Raw genomic sequence first — 21,396 nt, forward strand, 5'->3', positions numbered from 1 at the left:
GCCACAATTATTGAGCTGGGTCAACAATTGGAGCCAGATCTGATCCCTGCTATCCGTAGCACTACTGCAATACCCCCTGCAGTACAGGTAAAGTCAGTGCTCCACTTCCTGGCAAGTGGTTCATTCCAGGTGACAGTGGGCTTGGCTGCAGGACTGTCACAGCTAATGTTTTCGATTGTGCTTGGAAGGGTTTTGGCTGCCTTGCTCAAACACATGACAGAAACAAAAAATAGGTTTACCCACAAACACTACCTGACCTGGGTAAGGATACATATTTGCATTAAATATTGGTCATATGGCTGGGATAAATTAAACTAATTTCTAACAAGCAAAATACTCAATATTTTCTTGGCATTGTTATTTCTTTATGAAATTAAATGTATTACTCACATAGGGCAAAGAGAATCACCAGTGAGACAAATTGTCCCTGAAACATTTTTTTTTTTTTTTAATATATTTTTATTGTTTTATCGGCCACGTGGCCACATTGGAATTAAATGCTAACTGTTACATTATGTTTCGTCGTGCATTACACAGATAACTGTTACGAATGAGCAAAACGCAATTCACGTACATATGCAACAGCACCCGGGGGGGGTTCACAAATGGCACGTTCACGTGGGAGTTATATTAAGCATATGCGAGATTATTCCAAGTGAACAGAAAACATAGAGAAAAAATAATAAGATAGATGCTGGATAGGCTACAGCCGATACATGATGGCTGGAGAGAAGAGGGGGACCAACAACGGAGGATAGGAGGGGCCCAGGAGGACGAGAAAACAGTTTCCGGAGGGATCAGGGAGAAATCTGCATGAGGCTTACATGCCGTTTCCTTTATATTATTCCTTCCCCCTCCCCCCCCCCACATCCGCATGTCCCGAGCGCACCACGTGATGAAGTCACCCTGTGGCTACTGTGATGATGTAAAATCACTCCTTTCATTAGTTCAAGGGGGACGCGTATCGTCTTTTTTTCCCACCGCTGTCAAAAACGAGTTCCATACCTCCAATCCTTTAACTAGTATACCCCTATCCAGTAGATTCTGCAATGCATGTATTTCAGCTTTGGTCCATCGTATTACCTCTTCACGCCATTGGGCCACCCTGGGGGCATCAGGGGCTTTCCACTTCATGGCGATCAGGCGTCTATACAGCACCAGTGCCAAGGCAATGCATTTATATGTACATTTGCGTTTCTTGGGATGAGATGTTAAGCCCAGAAGGCACACCTCAGGAGTAGGAGATAGTATAGTGTCCGTCCAATCCGCTAGCAACGTTATTATCTCTATCCATGTGTTCCGGATCGGGAGGCATTCCCATGTCATGTGGTAAAATGTGGCCTCTTCTGTGTTGCATCTGGGGCATGTCTGCGGTGACCGAGGAAACATATGTGTTATGCGGTGAGGCGATAGGTAGGTCTGATGCACATAATTAAACTGTGTGTAACGGAAGCGCGGGTTGCGTGAAACCTCGCGAGTCAGCTTCAACGCATGTTCCCATGAATCAGGGGATAATGGTTCCGGTAGCACACAGTCCCATTTGTTTTTTGCCTGATCCTGTTTCTGTTCAGCCTGGGCGGCTATGATATTATATATATTTGAAATGCTTGATGGGGTGCTTATGCTTCCCAGAAGTTCGTGTAGCAAAGGGGAGGTATCAGGTTCCGAATTGCCTTTACTCCAACTCTCTCTCATTACCTGCCTAATTGCATCGTAAGCTATAAAGCCTCCCCTGCCGAGCGCATACTTATCGGCTAACGCTTCGTAGGTTTGAAGTTGCCCGTCCTGGTAGATGTCACCTAGTGTAAGTATGCCCCTGCTACCCCATGATTGAGGCCTACTTTGGCTGCTATTTTTGCTAATGACGGTAGGACCAGCAGTGGAATCTTAGGTGAGTACTGCAGGACTTTTGCGTTTTGCAGCGCATAACGGCCCCAGGCCCAATGTGCAGTGTGCAGCAGCACACTGCTAGTGTTCACTGGAACGGTACGGTTCATGAGGAATTGCATTATCTCCTTGCCTTCAAGATCCTGCAACACTCTCTGAGTTTCGAGCCCGGTCGGATAACCAACCCATGTGGATATCCATTGTAGTTGGGCAGCTGCATAGTACGCTTCAAATCTGGGGGCGCCCAGTCCCCCCAACCTAAGCGGTAGGAGGACCTTGGTTAATGCGACGCGTCTACGGCCATTGCCCCATATTAAGTCCGTTAGCAAGGTATTCAGTAGTTTAAAGAATGAGCTCGGGAGTATTAAGGGAAGCGCCATAAAATAGTAAAGTAGACGGGGTAATACTAACATCTTTGCGATTGCTACCCTGCCCATAGGAGACAGTGGCAGTGAGCACCAGAAGGGCAGGGAGCCCCTCGTTGAGCTGACCACTTGGCCGAGGTTACCATCCATGAGATCTAAGCTGTCATGGTATATATTTACCCCTAGGTATTTAAATGTTGTGTAGCACCATTTCAAGCCTCCTGGACCCGTCGGAGTTCTCAGTGCCTCAGGAACCGGGCGCAAAGGGAATATGCAGGATTTTGTCCAGTTCACTTTTAATTCGGCAACCGAGCTAAATTTTTCTAGGAGTTCCAGTAGGCCTGGCAGGGTTCCCACGTGATCTTGTAGAAAGATCAACGCATCATCCGCATATAAGGAAACTATCTGGTGCTTCTGGCCATCCAAGATCCCCCACGTGGGGGCCATTATGCGAAGGCGGGCGGCCAGCGGCTCAATGGCTAATGCGAATAATAGTGGTGAGAGCGGGCATCCCTGTCTGGTGCCCCTACCGATATTGAATTTTTCGGAGACCGTATCACCCGTTTTAACCCTGGCCGTTGGGTCAGTGTATAATGTTTTCACCCAACCAATGTACACTTGCCCGAACCCCATCCGCTTGAGTGTTTCTGTTAAGAAAGGCCAACCCAGAGTATGAAACGCTTTTTCTATATCCAATGATACTGCCACCCGGTGTCTACCTTCTACCGGGGAGTTTCTCATTAGACGCAGTAAATTTCTGATATTACTGAAGGTATTGCGGCCGGGGATGAAGCCTGCCTGATCCTGGTGTACCAACTCTGACACATAAGGAAGCAGGCGATTAGCTAGTATTTTTCCGAGTAATTTGCAATCGGTGTTTAGTAGTGATAATGGCCTGTATGAGCGAACATCCAAGGGATCACGACCTGCCTTTGGCAAAACTGCTATCAACGCCTCACGGCAGGATTCAGGGAGTTGGCCTCGTTCCAACGCTTCCTTTAGCATTGCTAGATATGGGGCTAGAGTCTGAGATTGGAACGTGCTGTAGTATTCTATGGGAATGCCATCGCTGCCGGGTGCTTTGCCATGTGTCAGCTGTAGCAGCGCACGTTGGATTTCTGCTATCTCAATCGTGCTGTCCAATTCTATGGTTTGAGAGGCAGATAGACTGCTTAGAGTTATATCGTTGAAGAATTCCTCTAACTGGATCTTAGTGGGTGGGGGCCGTGCCCGGTACAACGAGCTATAATACTCTTTGAAAGCGTTATTTATCTCAACCTGGGTATTAACTATACGGCCGGACTGCAGGCGGATAGCGCCTATAGGGGCGTTCCGGTGTTCACTCTTTATGAGCCACGCTAATAATTTACCGGATCTGTCGCCCTCTGCATGCGTGCGAGCCATATGGTGCCGATAGTCGAACTGTCCAAGGCGTCTGTCTGTCTCGGACCATTTAGTGCGCAAGCTAGTGAGCTTAGTCGCTGTTGTGGTATCTTTAGTGAACTCAACCTCAGCGATTTGAATTTCTTGTTCCAATGCACGGAGTTTGCGCATTAGCGTTTGCCGGACTCCCACTGTGGTTGATATACATACCCCTCTTATGACTGTCTTATGTGCATCCCATTCGATGGCTCTGGAGGTGGCTGTCCCTTTGTTCAATGTGAAGTATGTTGAGATATGTGTAGCAATGTCCTTCCTAAAAGAGGGGTCTTGTAGTAATTGCGTTTGGAGTCGCCAGGTGGGAATGCATGAGCGGGGCCTTCCCCAACTTATTTGTACTATGAGTGGGCAGTGATCTGAGATTACCCTAGCGGAGTACTCCGCTCTTGTTATTTTATGCGTTATATTCTGAGAGGTGAGGATGAGGTCTATACGGGTATGTAATAAGTGTACTGGGGAATAACAGGAGTACACATTTTCATGTGGATGCATGTGTCTCCATATGTCGATCAGTCGACGTTCTTCCATCCATGCGCCCAGCATTTGGGAGTTTTTCGTTATTGGGGCGGCTACTAGTCGGGGGTGTGATCTATCCTTGTCTATGTGTGGGACACAGTTCATGTCACCCCCCCATATGCATGATGAAGTTAGATCATTGGTTAATTGGGAGGTCTTGGTTTGTAAAAATTCACCTTGCTTGATGTTCGGTACATATAGTTTATTTATTACAAGATCTTCCCCATCCAATGAGCCCCTTAGCTGTATGAACCTGCCCTCCTTATCTTTTGTGCAGTGATGTACTGTATAAGGGACACCCGGCGCAATCCAAACCAGCACTCCTCTGGCGAAGGAGGAATCGCCAGCGCAATATATTGAGCCCAACCAGCACTTTTCTATCCGCGCAGCCTCTGTGGGTGTGATGTGTGTTTCCTGCAGTATTGCTATGTGTACGCGGTGGCGCTTTAGGTACGCATGTATTCTATGGCGTTTGCTAGTCCCTGCCATGCCCTTCACATTCCATGTTATGAGGTTATAACTAGGTATCTTATTCATTGTGTCTTGGTTAGGCGCAGGGGGTTATCTGATCTGTACCCAACACGCTCACCCCTTCCCACCTCCTCTGCCCCACCCCAGACGCCCCCCACCGGTCCCCGACCCCTCCACCCCAGCCCCCCAGCATCCGTGATAAAGGAATGAGCCCATAGTGGGCTAAAGATAGAAAAAAATGGAGATAGATATAACAACCAAAAGGATATTACGGGCTGTATACGTCCGTTAAATAAAGTGGCACAACCGGTGCCTAGGGTGACTTCCAAAGAGGACAGTTCCATACGGATACCGTTCCGGTATGGGGGGTCGTGAACCACCTTACGACTAGCCCTTGAGTGGCCCACCTGCAGGATATTTTCCTCTTCCGTAGATCCATTCGCCTTTGTACGATATACGAGGATTCAAACATAGTTCTACATATTAATAACTGTTATTCACTGTGGAGCTTAGGGCGAGTGCCCCGATGATATTGTCATGCAGCACCTTAGCTACTGTCGCCTACAGGGAGGGGCCACGAGCGGCAACTCCACCTCTTCAAAGTTCGTCTGCCAATCGCGGCGTGAGGTCAGGGCCCACCCGTATCGGAGAGGGGGACGGGCTCGTATCTCCCCCATGTGAGGCAGTGTCGTTAGTGTCCGTTCCACTCCTTGAGTCCAGCAACCCTCGAGCGAATGAATTTGTGTCTTTTAATATTTGCGCCCGGTCCAATGCGATTTGCGCTTTTGTGGGGCGGGCAGATGTTTTGGTGCTTTTTTTCCTTCTCTGGGTTTAGCTGTGGTCCACTCACCAGGAACCGTGTCATCCCCGGGTGGGTCGGCCAATCCCTTAGCGTGTATCCAGGTCCATGCATCTTCAGGGGTGGGGAACATTAAGGTTTTCTCGTCCATAACGACGCGCAGACGTGCAGGGAACATAAGGGAGTAAGTGATGCCTCTCTCTCTTAGTAGTTGTTTGATCTTGCTATACGCAATTCTCCTGCTTTGTACCTCCATTGTATAATCAGGATAGGCTGCTACCCTGCTGTTCTCCATCACGATGTTGTCAGTCTCTCTAAAGTGTTGGAGGACCAAGTCTCTAGCCCTATAATTCAAGAAGCAAGCTATTAGTGGACGGGGCGGCGCTCCCGGTCGAGGTGGCCTACCCGGAATTCTGTGTGCTCTTTCAATCACCGGTATTGTGGTGGGGTACTGTTCTTTAAGTGTGTTCCTCAGCCATGCCTCTAGGAACTCCTCTGCCTTAGGGAGTTCGATTCTCTCAGGGATTCCGAGGAATCTGATATTATTCCGCCTGGAACAACCCTCAGCTTCCTCAGCCTTACGTTGTAGTTGAGTTATGTCCAGTTCCATTTTTTGCATTCTAGTTCTAATTTCTTCAACTTCGGGCTGGATAGTTTTCAGTGACGTTTCATTGTTGTGTACCCTACCGGTTAATTTGCGGTGGTCCGCACGCAGCAATGAGACTTCCTGTACTGCAGCGTCTATTTTCCCCTCTAACGAGGATTTGGTGTCCATTATTGCTTGCATAATTTTATCAAATTGTAGGGAGTGCGTGCGTAATGTTTCAATTAGCTGTAGCTGTGTAGACAGTTGCGAGTCCCCTTGGCAGGATGGTTGGAGAGGATCAGCTTCTCCAGTGGACCGCGACTTGGGGTGTTTTGGTTTGACCATGATTTCTGCACTATTTTACCTTAGTGTGTTATGCCAGCTTTATCGGACAGTTGTTTGCCGGGAGTAATCACCCACGACTTCTAGCTTCCTTCAGCACGTCCCCTGATTCGCTAGGTTGTAATACAGGAGGGGGTTGAGGGGCCTTTTCTGATATTGGCGCCGGTTTAGACTCTCCGATTCCCCACTCCGTCTTGTTGTTTTGGCACAAGTTAATGACTAACTGATCCACGCCGGGTGGCTCCCACCACTCTCGATAGTCCGCAGACTCAGGGTAAATCCGATACCATACGTGGTGTTCCTCTCTAGAGGGGGCAGCACAATGCCCAGAGCTCCCGTGAGTTCCAGGACAGTGGCTGTGACGGTACCAATATTATCTACCAATGACCTGGTATGGTCCGCTTCTGGCCGCTCAGTGTAGCCCGGACGGGGAACTCGCCACAGTCCCGACCCCGACCTCTCCGCCAGTAGAACACAGAAGTCCAATTCAATGCCAGACTGCAGATGTGTACAGGGCGTGAGGCTTACAGCGTGCTGTTAAGGTAGTTGGCGTGCCCGTTAAAGGCACTCACTGAGATCGGGCCCCCCGCACGCCGCGACCCGAGCCGTGTCGCCGAGTGAGGAGCAGGGGGGGGGGGGAGGGAGAGCGGTCCGTCCCCTCTCCGCGACTCGGTCTGTGTCGCCGAAAGGTGTGCTGCACTTTATTGTTCCCACTGCATGTGGGCGCCTGGGGCTCAGCAGGGGATCCCCCGAGTAGCCGCTCCAGGTGGCGTGGGCACGACGACGGTACTGCCGCCGCAGCTCCCCGAGCACCCGTCGAGCCGGATGCCTCAGCACGCCCGGGCCGCGCTCGGGTCAGTCGCCATATTCCAACGCCAAGGGGGGGCTGCAGTTGATGGTACAGTAGTCATCCGACCAGCGCCGGGAGAAGTGACAATCCGCCGGCAAGAAAGCCACGCGGGCCAGAGAGCCCAAGCGAGGCCGCCGTCCAACGTGTCTCGCGGCGCAGTGCACCCCACAAGGTCCAGTCCCGCGACGGCAGCACTGCTTCAGGCGGTGGGGCGCGAGCAAACACCCCACCGCAGAGCAATCCCCGGGGCGCGAGTGCACCCGAACTCAGATGCCTCACGGCTCCCCAAGGCGTCTCTCCATTATAGCGACGAGCGCTAGAGGTCCGGGGGCGGGGCCGGCCCGCGGCCCCGGGCAGCGAACTCACCCGCCGCGGCCGCGAGCGTCGGCTTAGGAGGCCGTCAGCTCCTCTTTTTCGCCCGAGGTGACCCCGGAGTCCCAGAGAGGGTCCCCGCTTCTGTCGGAGGTCCGAACCCGCTGGGCAGAAGGCACCTGCCTCAAGGTAGGCTCTAGGTGCCTATTTCAGGATGATTTCTGTGGGCCAGGCACGGAGCCGCAGTATTACTCTGCCGCTCCGGTCGCCATGTTGGCCACGCCCCATTGTCCCTGAAACATAAACCAAATAACACAGAAAAAACATTTGTATCACATCAAACTCCAACATTTATACAAAACCACATAGTCACCTAATCAGCCAAATAATCACCAGTTCATTCTGAAAATTGTCCCAATTCAATCTCCTCCTTTGGAGGTAGTGGTACACGACAAACATAGAGGTGTCATCCACTTTTTAGCAATGGTTGTGGTAAATTGAATAAACAAGTGCTAAGTCCATATTAGTTATTTCCTGAGGTTTCTTGCACTTTCCAATATACTTCTATAGGGTCAATTATGTTTTTTACCCAACCCTGCCAAAATCCACATGGTGTTGACGCGTTTCGGACCATTTAATTTTAGGCCTCATCAGGACTACAATGGGAAACAAGAGAGCAGGAAATTTAACGCATCTTACACTGCTGGGATTTTGCACTTTTTTTAAGGCTGTTGGTTCTGGATTCTTTAGCACCTTCTGGATTGTATATGGAGTTCTACCTTCAGCCATCTACTCACTTTTTTCGAGTGTCTTTGATGGATTTCCAATAACTTTAGTGCTGTTTGGAGGTATCCTGTTGTTTTTGATTCACAATGGCTGTCCTATCTCAACAAAGCTCAGTGATAGTGCTCCCACCAGCCACCTGTGTTGTGATTGCATGGTGCAGTATTTCGGAGCTTCACTGCTGGAGGAAGTGGAAGTGAATTGGCCACTGTCATTCAGGCCGATCTTTACTTGTGTGCAGCCAATTGTTCATTGCCTGTGATGCTTGTTCGAATGCTCACCGAAGGTGTGTCTTGCAGTACAGTCACTCCCTTCTTTGGACACAAATCTAATAATGTCCTTGAAGTGGGTTCATTCATGTACTTCCCCACTGAGACTGCCGTTGTTATGTGAGGCAGCCTATGAGCTGCTCCTTGTGGATGTCATGGCTCCTTCTACATCTGGTGCTGCATGGAATGTTGCCCCCTCAGCCGGATATGTGGCTGAGGCACCTGCACATGTATGCTCTGTGGATCTTTCATTCAAAGAGATGATCAACTTATCTCCTGCCAAAGTGCAGTCCTTCTTGGCTTCAGTCTCCATTGATGACATCTGAGATTTCCTGCAGGACCATGATTATTGCTGAATTCAACCTTTGGCGTTTTTGATTTTCTATTCTCAATTGTCCTTTTACTTTGGTCTGCCTACCAGCCTGCCTTGCTTGTCAACTTTGACATTTTAATGTATATTTTAGTATGCATTTAGGATTATAGTTTTAGAATGTAGCAATTGTTAGGTTTTGCGCCCAGCGCTCTCGTTCCCACAATGGAGAGGGTGTTGTGGGTTCATTTTAGAGCCTTGCTTCGGTACACCCATTTTAGCTTAGGGCTGTGGCCTGTGTCCTTTTACCTAGTTAAATGCTTCATTTCCTTTATTCATTTTAGTATAGCTGGCTTTTAGCAGGGATGTTTTATTTTTCTAATCAGCAGCTATTCTGCAAAAGTGTTGTTATTGCTTTCTTTACACCACATTCCCCATGTACCTCTGTCCAAGGCTGCTTGAGGACAGTACATGTATTCTATCTAGTGTTACCACCACAAAAGTGTGGAGTCAGCCTTGACACTTAGACACATGATCATGTCAGGCCTGTTTCTCTGAACAACAATATGTTTTATTATAAAACATCATACAGGCCACAAAAAGGTTCGAGAGGTCATTCCAGCCAGGAGATCCATCCCATACTGTATGCCATTTCATTGCCACATTGCTGACCTCAGCCCTGTCTCTACAGCCAACCGAGGAGACAGCTGGCAGACAACTGCTTTTCAGATATGAGGGCAGGTGCTCCTTACATGGACTAAGTAGGGCCAGAGGAAAGGGCTAACACTGCCATGCTCTTGCATGGAAGCAAGGAAGTGTGGGTAGGAATTGTTAGGCACCTTTTTATTCCATTATGTGTGGAGCTGTTTATTTGCTTTTCACTTCTGGTAACAATGATGATTGTGCTATTTTTCATCTTCCTAATAATCGCTGCTAATGCATTTCATCGCAGATTGCAGTCTTTTCAATAATTGCATTGAAAATTGTCCTGCACCTCTTTGCCTGCTAAAGTGTGTGTGAAACCTGTTGTAATGAGAGAAAAGGGTATGATCTGCTGAAACTGACTTTCCTGAGAAATCACAGAATGTCATGTCTCATGCTGTTACAAATTTATGTCTTGGTTTTTGTGAGGTGCAGTTAGCTAGCCATAAGTGTTAGAACGACAGTTATCAGATGGTGAAGGATTGGCCCAGTCCCCTACACAGGGTAGTGCTGCCGCCTGAAACCAGCAGTCTCGCCCCCAGGACGAGAGTCCTACCACAAGGGTTGATGGTGAATGAGTCATATGTTGCGCACTGTGCGGGTCTTGCTAAGCCCAAACCACTGCACTCCCGTTACTTTGTATGCTGGGGCACTGGTAAAGTTACTTCTTTGAGGAGTGCTGGGACTTGCAATTGTTTTAGCAGGGGCGCTAGTGCTGGAGGAACCTGTGCCCGTATTATCCCAAACCATGGCAACCCCATATGTATGACGGGCTGCTGGTGCCAATGTTGCCAAAGATCTCTGGTCCCCACCTGAATTTAAGACTGAGGCTACATTTGGCAGGTTGGACCTGCACTGTGAGGGAACTGCGTCTGACTTTTCACTGAGGTCTGCAGAGGATGCCATGGACACGTGGCACCCTTGGTGGCTCCAGACAGGAGCTGAAGAAAGGATTCCCATTCCCCCACTGGGTAAAGATAACACTGTGTCTTTGCCAGCTCGGAACTGCACCGACAACTGAGAGAACTCTGGCAGGGCTTCTCAGAAGAGAAAGACTGTGCACCCACGTGCTGCCCTGTGGGCCATGGGCAGCCCATCTTCTTTAAGCACAGCAGGACTTGTGGGTGCTCACCCTGAAGGCACCCGCTGCACTGCTGAACTTTTCTGTGCTGCAAAAGCAGGTAAGACATGAACAGGGCTAGTTGAGCCCCAGGGGACTTGCTGCTAAATGTACTGCAGCACCAAAGACACTTTTTACTCAAACCTGAAGAGTCAAACGGGAACTGTTTAGTGCTACATAGTAGTCAGAATTCTCTGGATGCAGCCACCAGTGAATGTGAAATAATCATGAACACGTTACAGGAAGGAGGGTGGGACAGAGATTTGCCTGACAGCTACTAGAGCCCTGATCTCAATTAAATTGTATTGTTGGTTCTGTATGTTGTATTCCTTTGCACGTGTAGAGTTAGACATTTTTTCTTATAAAATCAAGCACTTGACTTGAGAGTAATTTATTGTTCTTACTTTGAGTAATGAGAGGAGTTCACCGAGCTGTATCTACATCTCCACCAGACCCACCTTAGTACCCCACATTCCCAGGGAGATTTGACTGCCCAACCACAGACACAAGTGAAGGGCAGGGGCAGGAGGGATACTTTAACCAGTTGTTCACCATCCATAGTAGGGACATCAGGAGTAAAAAAAGCCTCAACCACCAAAAGGTCACAGCCACCTGGGTATAGGTATCCAATGTTGCCTACATCTCAATACTTGCCAACCATTGATGTACCTACCGAGTGCATGAAGGAGTGTATTTGTGTGCACATATGTGCCTGAATGTCTATAGGTCCATGTGAAGTTGTGTCCAAATTTATGTTGAATTATGTGTGCATATTAAACCTAGTAGTTGATTTGCTGTACATGTCAGCATGTATGTATGGTTTTTGTGTGTATGACCACGCACCTTTGCGTACCTGCATGCTGTAACTCTCTGAGCATGCATTTTAGTGGGGCGGCCAAATCTTTTGTCTTTGCAAATGCTTGTTTTTGATGTGTCTCACAGTCACTGTATACGCTGTGACTCTCGCGTCAAATACATTTTTGCTTAAACGAGGGCCCTGTTTCCAGTTTTCAATTTCGGCTATATATATTTTTTAATGCTGCCCTTTCTAGGGGGCATTTCAAAAACCTTGGAAGAATCAAGTTTTAACTAGCTGTGAAACAGAAGCACCACATCTGTTACCCTGGGTGGGAAATTTCAACATCCGGACTATTTTTAAGGGAGTCGAACACTTTTCCAGCTACGTGTTGAGAACACACTGCCAGTTGGTATAACCTCACTCTCTGGGGAGAGGGAAGGAATTTAAAGTACTTTGAGTTGGCAGAAGCAAAAGAAACTTGTAACTGTGTCTCGACCTGAGCGCGAGGCGAACCTTGACCTTTGCTTCCGTTTTCCTAAACATTCGAATCTGTGCGGATCCTCAGAATGAATCAGCATTAACAAGTATGCATTGCAGTAACTAGTGAGACTGTGGACAATCTATTCCGATCTCGTATATTATGTGCTTCATTTTCTTTGTTGACATTATGATAACATGGTCCAAAACATTCATTTCTTTGGAATGTTTCTTAATCAAGCGCTTATCCAAGGCTGAAGAAACATATCATATGTAATCCCTGATTAACTAATTTTGCTTTCTTTTGGTTCTTTGTCTGCATTTGCTGGGGTTCCATAAATTATTAGCTGCCTCTGTCCATGTTCTTCTAATTACTTCTGCATTGTTTTTCATAGGCCATGAGGGTTCAGAGGAGACAATATAAGGAAAAGAAAGTGCGAAGTGTGCCTCGACGCTATTGCTTCCCAGACATCAATTGAGCGCTGCTATGAATGCTCAGTTGGTGGAGGGTGACATCATGCTGCCTACAAGTATTGTATGAACATTAATACAACCGACCTACCCTCCAGGGTGATGTAGCTCAAAGCTGCTGCAGAAGAAGCATTCTTTTTAAATTACATCATCACAGCTGTTCTGAAGAATAGCGATATGTATTCATCAGAGAGCTATATATCAGACTGTACATTGTTAATCCTTTGTTGTAGTACTATACCCCAAATCATATCGCCTTTATAGCAGGGCCAGATTTTTAAGCTCACAGACATTTCTCATGATCCTACATTAGGCAGTAGAACAGAATTTTCCGTTTAAAAGGACTGGAAGCAGATTTAATAACTACAAGCTAGTAGAACTGTATACGTTAGCTAATCGAGTTGTCAGAACCCTTTTCAGAGGGCTATAAGACAAGCAGAATTTACTGGGCCCACCCTTGGGGGTTGAGGCCTTTTACCCCTATCTATGGAGTCTGAGCAACTGGCCTAAGCACCCCTTCAACACTTGACTCTCAGGAGTAGAGTGGTCCAAGCAGTCCAAGGCTCCCTTGTGTGGAGATGGATAACGGGGAGTGAATGTAGGCTCACAACTTAGAATGGGTGCAGCAGCAATAAATCATCATCCAGCCAAATATTAAATTCAGGAAGAAAAAAGTATTTTATTTGTATTGCTACCCGCACAAAGGAAAAATGCAACATTACAGATATCTACAAGCCAGGGCTCTAGAGTTTCTTAAGGCGGTTCCCTGGGTCCCACTCCTAGCAATAGTTGTTATTCACTATAGGCAACATCCAGGGCAAGTCACACTTGTTGTCTGAGTCTCAAGAGTCCATGCTGACTCTATTTTAAAGTAAACACTGTTTCAGCGCTGCAGCGTTAACTACCATGCAATTTTCCTTGGGGTCGACTGGCTCAAAATCAATCTTATATGCACCTGGAGTTCCTCAAGGCTCCCCATTCATGGGCGCTTGGACTGACAGCACCACAATCAGATAAGTTTGACTGCACAAGGCCCAGGTAGGCTGCACTTACTTACATGAGAGTTCCTCACACACTGTCGCACCACCGAAGCAACAGAAAGTTATTTGGGGCTCCTCCTTGCAGGGTGAGTGTCCAATCCATCCCACGTTAAGGAGGGGTGATGTGACGATCCTTAAGCAGGTCCCTCGCCTTGGTGAATAGTCTGGTGCTCTCATACCTGTCTCACTTCTCTGGCAAGGGTGATAAATCAGGTCACATGTCTTGTTGCTGCCAGTAACCCCCTTTGGCATACAGGGTCACTGTATCTTCCCTGTATAGAGGTCTCTGCCTGCTTGCCACAGCAAAGTCATCAGTGTCCACCCCTCCTGGCACATGGGTTGCAGCTCGCCACAGCTTACATGCTACAGTCCTCACAGCACAGCAATCTTCACTTGGCAGCCCTTCCTGGCATATGGGGCCACGGCTCACCACAGCTCAAGGGCTACAACCCTCACAGCATGACAATATTTATGCATCAGTCCTTTCTTGCATACGGGACACTGCTCCGCACTATGCACTGGTTCCGACCCGATCGGCAAAGTGATGCACATGACTAAGTTCGGGGACCATATCGTGAAAAAGGAGGGACCCTGATTTCACCCTAAAGAGGGGCAATGACCTAATCATTGCAGCAGTCATTTCCTCACACCTTGTAAAGTGAGTCCAATCAACAGGGCTCCCATTAGACCTTGCTTCCTCCAATGCTCTCCTCCTCCTCACAGGGCGCACTGTTCTTGGCAAACAGGCAGGCAATGGTGCTCCAAGCTCCAGGGCAATTTGTCTTTGATTCCCTTGTGATGTCCTCTCACCCAGCAGGGAAACTAGTATGTCTTGGACCTTAGTCTTGGTCACAGATCTTTCCCTCCTTACACAGGCTGTCTGCCTGCTTGCCAAATGACAATTTTTGGGGTCTCAATCTCCCCATTCATAGTCCATTTCCAGACACCAAGGGGCATATTTATAGTTTTTGGTGCAAAACTGTATTAACACAGTTTTGCACAAAGAAATTTAGCACCAGCTTTTGCCATTCCTGAGCACCAGCCGAGCGTCATACTTATGGAATGGCGCAAGCCGGTGCAAAGGGTGGGCTGGCATAAAAAAGAAATGGCGTTAGCCAGGTGGGGCTGGCGTTATGGGAGAAGGGGGGTTTACACCAAAAAATGGCGTTAGGCTGGTTAGAGTAAAAAAAAGATGACTCTAACCAGCCTAGCGTAATTTTCTGCCACAAAAATATCCATACCACATAACTCATGTCTTAGAAAAGACAGGAGTCATGCCCACCATCCCAATGGCCGGCACAGCCATGTGGGGGCCAAAGTTGGGCCCCCAATGGCACTTTAATAAAATAAAAAGATACTTACCTATACTTACCTGGGATGGTGTGGGTGGAGGTGTTCTGGGGCTTAAGGAGGGCACCTGTGGGCCCATTCAATGGTGTTTAACCATGGAAATGGGTCCGCAGGTTTCTTAACGCCTGGTCTGACCCAGGCGTTAAATAATGGTGCACGATTATTTAGCCTCTCCTCCCACCCGTGCGTCATTTTAGTATGGGGGGATAAATATGAGTCTATAGGGTTAGCACAATTTTTTAGATGGGAACGCCTATGTTGCATCTCATTGACACAAGGTAGGTTCATGAATATACAAAATGGTGCAAACTCCAGTATTTTTACTTTAGCCCGGTCTAACGTCAAAATACAAATATGGATTTAGTTGTGCACCGAATTTGCGTTAAAAAAAACTGATGCAAAATCAGCGCAAATGGGGTATAAATATGCCCCCAAATGTGATTTAGAGTCTAAGGGCTAGATGTACGAACATTATGAATATCAATTTTCAAATGGTGAATCACTGTTAGGAAATTGTAATTCAGTATGTATGTTTTCACCTCTCAATTTGCGAATCAGTACTTAGTCGCATCGCAGTTTAGCAGATCGGTAATAAGGATTTCCAGAATTGCAACTGAGGTAGCAAATTGCAAATGCAATCACTGATGGAGGAAAAACACATCCTGGTCATGGATAATCACCTCTGAAACAGGGAGTGCTTCACAGTACATGCTTGATGATCAGACTAAGTGGATATGGAATGGAGGTCGAGAGCAGCTGTCATTTCAAATTTACATTTTTGAACTTCAAAATAAACCTCATTAGCAACAATAGCAAGCCAGAGTGCAAACAAGGATACAGGAGGTAGAAAGAGAAAGTTACATTTTTCTAGGAAGGATCTGGAGAGCTTGTCTGAAGAGTGCTGGCAAAATCACGAAGTTCTGTTTAAAAGGGCCTCCATGTCTGCCCTAGAGTCCCCCCCCAAAATGTCAGGATATGCAGCACAAAACTAATTCAGTTGGAGTCACCCACCACTCCATTGATCATATTAGAAAGAGGTGGTATGTCCTCAGGTTGCGAACAAAGGAGTAAGTGGCAACACAACTGTCTGTGAACTGGGAAACAGGATTTGGTCTGCCAAATATAGCCAAGCCACTGCACTGGAATCCATAGTTGAGACCACTTTGAAGCCTGAGGCTGTTGTGCGATTTGGAAACATTGATCTCTAAACCTAAATCTATGCCCACGATCCATTACAACTGTAGTATACATCAGAGGGATGTTTTTTAAATGATCAAAAATTGTACTATCATAGTGCATTATGTGCCATGTAGTCAAAAAGTTAACACTGTGGTCACTTTTAGGGGGTCATTATGACCCCGGCGGTCAGTGTAATAGTGGAGGTTCTACTGCCAACAGGCTGGCGGTACATACCTCCACTTTTATTACATTGACGGTTTGGCCAAAGTCAAAATGCCAAGTTAACACACTGACCGCCAAGGCAGTAATGACCGCCGGGCTGGAGACTACAGTCTCCAGCCCGGCAGCCGTCACTAGGCCGCCCTGGCATTTTGACCCTGCCCACCGCCATGGTTTCCGTGGTTTCTGTACTGCTACGGAAACCATGGTGGTCGGCACTATCAGTGCCAGGGAATTCCTTCCCTGGCACTCATAGGGGTCTCCCCCGCCCCTTCCCCCTCCCCAGAATCCTCCTCCCCCCTAACCCCCCACACATACACACACACATACACGCACATACATACACACCCATACACACACACATACATACAGACATTCACCCACGCATGCAGACATTCAAACACATTCACAGCAACACTCACGAACATACATCCAGGTACACACGCAATCACACGATACAACATGCACATATACACACACCCACTCATGCACATACGCATTACACACACATGCACGCATTCAAACAGTCACACACGCACCCACAGATGCACACAACACCCGCCACCCCCTCTCCTGTCGGAGAACCCAACTTACCTGCTTGCAGGGGGTCCTCCAGCAGGAGACAGGTCGCAGCCCTGCTGCCAGCAGCAGCGTCCACCAGCAAAACACTGCCATTCCGTATCATGGAACATGATACAGTAGGCGGTGTTTTGCTGTCATGGCGCTGCTGCTGGCAGTAGCGCCACCTCACCGTAGTCCGCCACCATGTCAGTAGCCGGAATTCCGGCAGCCTTCTGGCCGAATTCCGGATACGGTCATAATTCCATGGACGGTTGGTAGCCACAGCGACGGTATGTTGACGGCGGCGACATTTGCCGGCAATGTCATAATGAGGCCCTTAGAGCCTAATTTATACTTTTTGCCGCAGTTTTGTGGCAAAAAGTGTAGCGCCCGCTTGTGCCATTCCACAGTGCTAGCCAGGCACCATATTAAAGGAATGGCACAAGCCGGCGCTAAACCTGGGTTAGCGTCTTAAAAGAAGACGCTAGCCAGTTGGGGGTGATGGTAGGGAAGGAGGGGTTGTGCATCGAAAAATTACGCTAGCCTGGTTAGAGGCAAAAACAAATGCCGCTAACCAGACTAGTGCCATTTCCTGGCGCAAACCACCAAAAACATGACTCCTATCTTAAGACAGACAGGAGTCATACTGAACCACCCCAATGGCCAGCACACGGGACAAGTGTCTCCTGGCCATAGCCATAGCACCCTGTGCCATGCAGGGGGCCCCAAGTTAGGGCCCCAAATGGCAAAAAAATAATACTTACCCAGACTTACCTGGGACGGGGTCTTCCATCCTCCGGTGTCCCTCTGGTGGGCTGTTCCTGGGGCTTGGGAAGGGGCACCTGTAGACCCATTCCATGGTGTTTAATCATGGAAATGGGTCTACAGGTCCCCTGACGCCTGGTCTGACCCAGGCATTAAATAATGGTGCAAAGTTAGCTTTGCACCATTAATTGGCCCCTCCTCCCACATGTGCACCATTTTGGCACGGGTAGATGAATATGGGGCTATGGGGATAGCACCATTTTTTAGATAGGAACGCCTACCTTGACGCAAGGTAGGTGCATGCATTCAAAAAATGGTGCAAACTCCTATATTTTGACGTTAGATGTGTCTAATGTCAAAATATAGATATGGAGTTAGGCTTGCACCAAATTTGCATTAAAAAAATGACTCCAATTTGGCGAAAACAGAATAAATGTCCCCCTTATTATTCTAATGCTATCAAAACCGAAACATTGGTATGTCATCCTAACAGTGATTAAATACAATTTCATTTTTTACATAGGTCTCTCCGATGAGGATATTGATAACACTAATGTGCAGGGAGTTGACGACTCAAACATGGCAGCTGAAGAACCTATAACCATAGCCAGTCAGCCAAGCACACCTCCTGCCCAATGTAATACTGTTACATAGTCACTACAGACAGATGGCGGATGATGATATCACTGCCTATTAGTCCCAATCGACACCCAGGTGTGAGGCTAAGATAACAGCATGTCCTAGGGCATGTGCACAATAGCCATCGTGGGACACCTTGTGCTGTAGATCCTAAAGCAAATGCACAACCGGTTGGAGGCTTGATGTGTCTATGATGCAAATTCAGCATCTACTATTCAAGCAGATGAAGCTAATAAACAAAAAGATCCAGAACATGCAACAATGTATGTCATTTGGATTTGATACTATTGGTACTCAACTGGCTAACATGAACTCAAAAATAGACAGCCTCACAACCGCTACAGAAAATCTATACCAGTACATGTTGGATGATCATGCCTAGCAAAGACACGAGCACTGCAGCTAGACGGATGGGTTAACCCGTTCCATTGGTAGATTGGCCAATACCACTTCCACCCTGACCAGGTGAACAGTAACCCTGCAGGTGAAAAAGGGACACTCTACTGTGGACTTTGCAAGGGGCTTAGGGCGGATCAACTCTGCAGTTGATAGTGAGGACAAGTCAAGTGTAAGCAGCATCTCTGCCACAGCACAGCAGCAGCCGTACTGCTGCTAGAGAATAAGTAGGTCAAACCCTTGTGAGATGTAGTCACAGAATAGTGCTTTAATGTTTGCTGGGTAATTGTAATTTTGGTGATATAACCAACATTTCTTTTAAACTTTTCCATTGATTAGGATGTCATGCGGTTGGAAATATTATAGCAATTTAAATAGTAATCTAACAATAAAAGTTGCTTTAGTTTGCTTCATCGAATCTGCTTTCATCATTTCATTGGGTGTAGTGACACACATAACTTACCTTGAAAAGTAAATTGTAATGTAGTTCTGTTGGTGTTGTTTCAAGGTTGCTGAAGAGGTGGCTCAGGATCCTCAACTTCAGAATCAGTGATGGGTAGTCCTTGCCTGGTAGCTGTTATGCTATGTAGCACATGTTGCTACTATTTTGCAGGCTATCTCATGAGAATTCTGTTGAGGCCCTCCACTTTTGTGAAGGCACCAAAATCTAGATTTGATCACGCCAAATGTGCTTTCTATCACAGCCCTGGTGGGTCGATGAGCAGTATTGTAACGCACTTCGTTTTGGTTTGCTGGGGCTCATTATGGTGTCAGTATCCAACACCATAAGGCATACACACTGTTACCTGAAACCAAAAACATAAGTGTGACAATATGATGAACACAATCATATGTGTCATTGTACTGCATCACCTTACCTTGTAAATAGCCATCATCAAACCTCCTTCTTTCCAGGTTTCAGTGTATTCCATTGTGCCTGAAGATGTAGGAGTCATGAGTGCTCCCTGGATATTGGGACACTATGGCGGTCATTACAACATTGGCGATAAAAGCCGCTTACCGAGTGCAGAAGACTGCTAACACACCGCCGCAGCAGCGGAAATCCGCTACAGCTATTATGACCCACAACACGGAATCCGCCAAAATTCAGTCACCCACACAAGTCCGCCACACCAAAGGTCAGTGGTATACTGGCGAAAACAAATCCTCCTCCGACACGCCAACAGAAATACGCCCACGCTATCACGATACACGAATCCACGCGGCGGTCTTTCAACCGCGGTATTCCATTGGCGGTACACGCCTCTGCGCTCAAAATACACACACATTTACAAAACACAGCCACATTGGACAATTCGAAATACACACACCTGATACACATACACACACCACTCCCACACACCCAATACAATATAAAACACACACCCACATCACCCACAAACCCCTACGACAACAATTACTGAGAGAAGGCCAGAGAGAGACACCACCATCAACAATACTAGCATCCACAGGCACACAACACCATCACCCACATAACTTCTACGCACCTCACACTACACACCATTACATATCAGCACACTTATCACCCCACACACCGCCCCACACATCACCTACACCACCCCATAGCACGGTAAAGACCTCCCAGGTTCTCGGAGGAGGAGCTCAGGGTCATGGTGGAGGAAATCGTCCGGGTAGAGCCACAGCTTTTCGGAGCACAGGTGCAGCACACCTCCATAGCTAAGAAGATGGAGCTATGGCGAAGAATAGTGGACAGGGTGAACGCAGTGGGACAGCACCCAAGAAATCGGGAAGACATCAGGAAGAGGTGGAATGACCTACGGGGAAGGTGCGTTCCGTAGTCCCAAGACACCACCTGGCGGTTCAGCGGACTGGCGGCGGACCCCCACCTCCTCCCCCACAACTAACAACATGGGAGGAGCAGGTCTTGGCGATTCTGCATCCTGAGGGCCTCGCAGGAGTAGGTGGAGGAATGGACTCTGGTAAGTCAAATCTTAACTATTCATCCCCCACCCTACCTGCATGCCAGCACATACCCCCACCCTCACCCCCATCACTCTAACTCCTCACAAATGTCCCAACATCACAAACCACACATCCTAACACCAAGCCCTGCATGCAACAACAAAGCATGGACACCCATCACCAAAGCATGCCCAATGCACATACCCATACACCCCCCTAAACCACCATCACACAAGGTCCCATACAGGAATGCAAGCACTGCGGTACACGGTCACCCATCCATTGCAAACCATGGCACACACAGATGTAATAAACATCCTTTTATACCCCTGCAGGACCCCTACCCAACGTCACCGGACAGGAGGGTCCACACATGTCCACACCCCCAACAGAAGAGACCCACAGTGATAACAGCACCTCTGTCCAACTGGATCTAGATGACCAGCCCGGCCCTTCCGGGACCTCTGGACAGTCGGTTCCCCTCACTCAGTCACAGGCCACCACAGACCTTCCCCCCTCTGGAAACACCAGCACAGCACCCATCCAGCGGGCCCATACCCCCATCCCCAGGACACGTCAATCAGCAGTGTTTCCAGCACTACAGGGAACCCAGGATAACCCACCACCCCAACAACAACAGGGACTTGGGGGCAGTGGTAGTGGGCACACGGTCCAGGGGATGGAGGCCCAGGTACACAGGGGAACTGGGAGGGCTGCTGTGCGACAGGGGGCGGACAGGCCCAGGGAACCTACTCTCCACGAGGCCCTCTCCAACATCATGGGAGCCTACCACCACTCCCAGGA

This window comes from Pleurodeles waltl, chromosome 5 (genome assembly GCF_031143425.1).
Source record: "Pleurodeles waltl isolate 20211129_DDA chromosome 5, aPleWal1.hap1.20221129, whole genome shotgun sequence".
NCBI classification, from domain to species: domain Eukaryota; kingdom Metazoa; phylum Chordata; class Amphibia; order Caudata; family Salamandridae; genus Pleurodeles; species Pleurodeles waltl.